This window comes from Empidonax traillii, unplaced genomic scaffold, assembly GCF_003031625.1.
Source record: "Empidonax traillii isolate 1590-97213 ecotype Southwest subspecies unplaced genomic scaffold, ASM303162v1 scaffold770:size447908, whole genome shotgun sequence".
Lineage (NCBI taxonomy): Eukaryota > Metazoa > Chordata > Aves > Passeriformes > Tyrannidae > Empidonax > Empidonax traillii.
The window spans coordinates 203,514-205,416 of NW_020955963.1; positions in this window are offsets into that span (position 1 = coordinate 203,514).

A 1,903-nucleotide genomic window follows, 5' to 3' on the forward strand; every position below is an offset into this window, starting at 1 on the left:
AAATACAGCCCTGCTGACTGTTATCCACCTGCCTGTGCAGGACTGCACGGACTGCAGTCAAAAGGAGAACTCGTATGCTCAGAGTTAAGGACACGCTTAAACATCTCCTGGACTGGGGCCTGCCTTCTCCCACTGGAGAACTGTGCCCTTGCACAGGTTTTTGCCCCGGTGTGCTCGTGGAAATCTGGCCCTTTAAGCTCTGCAGAGCAGAACTGCTCCGCTCTCTCCAGAGCCATTTTGCGAGTGCCGACTGCTGGGAGCCTGATCTGCCTCCCAACTGGTACCTGCCGTGCTTTTCCACAGCCCTCTCCTTCTGATTCCTGCATCTCACACGTGGGATCAAAAAAAAAAAAAAAAGGCTCATCCAGGGGTAAGTCTGACTTGTCTTTTGCGTTTGATCATGGCGAAAATGCTGTAGCACATCGTTTGCTGGTCTTGAAAATTCGTCTCTATTCTTCAGCCAGTGCTGAAGAGCAGGGTCTGTTCCAGGATGCAGCATTTTTGCCAGGTTACACTGATGAAGCAGCCTTCTGTAGGCTCCTTCTCTTGCAATTTGAAGCAATATTTTTCTTTTTTCCCCTCCAGCTCAGGCAGCTCAGTGCTTCGCTGTCATTAGTAAATGCCTGAAGCAGGTGCAAGGCAGGTGTCCTGTTTATTGCACAGAAAAAGTTCAGTGCTCTTGGATTTGAAAATCCAAGGCAGAGGTAGCAGCTGAAGGTAATAAGAGGCACAGTGGCTAAAAGGGATGTGATGTGTCAAACAGATGTCAATGGATGCCGCTCTCAGATCTCTGTGACTCACTAAACAGCAGCAGTAAATGTTGCCACCCTTGATACGAACCATGCCATGTCAGCTAAAAATACTGATGCCACTGAATGGTTTGAAACTACTGCCTGAAGAGTAATAGGTAATGACACCTGGACAATGAGGATGCTGGAATAATAAAGGTATTGGAACAATTACTTCAGAATAGTAAAGAATAGTATTTGAAAGAAAAGGGAAAAAAAATCGGATGCCTGATTTCCATCACAAATTGGAAGTTTTAATTGAAAGAGCTGACAGGCTTGTCTACAAATTAATGTTTGATGAAGCAGTAGGGGATCTACACAGTGTTCTTGTACGAATGTGGTTAGTCTGCAGGAAATTCATAAGTAAGCTCAAGAATCTGCCCTTTCCTTTCAGCACTCCAGCAGCCTATCCAGGGAAAAATGAGAGCAGCAGCCACCATGTCATAAAGCAGTCACTTGTTACCCTGTAAGATGACGATCTTTTTCTGCCTTGTGCCTCTTCCAAGCTTTGCAGGGGGTTTAGGAAGAGCTACTAAGGGTGTAAGATAAAAAATTGCAGAAGCTGTCGCTGTTCTGTTGTGTCCCACAGCTTGAAGGAAAAATCTAAAAGCTGTAGTAGTGGGGAGCACTGAGCTGGCAGAAAGCAGAGTGCAGAGATGCTGAGAGTGTCAGTGGCTGTGTCCTGTGCTGCTACAAAATGTGATGCTTGGGGAAGTGCTAAGAGTGTTTTCAGCTCCTGAACCTGCAGTCTCTTGGATCTTGTGACCTGTGATTCTTCTGTGGTTCTTTGAGTGTTGCCAGTCCTCACTGTCAAACAGAGGAGCCCCTGACAGATGAATATTTAACTCCTTGCCTGCACTGCACCCGTTGTACTTCTGGAGTGCACAGGTGCTCTGCAATCAGCCTGAACTGGGGGACAGTTCATGTCTGCTCTGCCTGGGGTTGGGGTCAGCCCCTGCAGTCACAGAATCACAGAATCACAACATGGGTCAAGTCGGAAGGGACCACATTTGGGCATCTGGTGCCACCTCCCTGCTCCAGCAGGGTCATCCCAGAGCACAGGGCACAGGGTTGTGTCCAGACAGCTCTGGAATATCCCCAGGGAGGAGACTCCA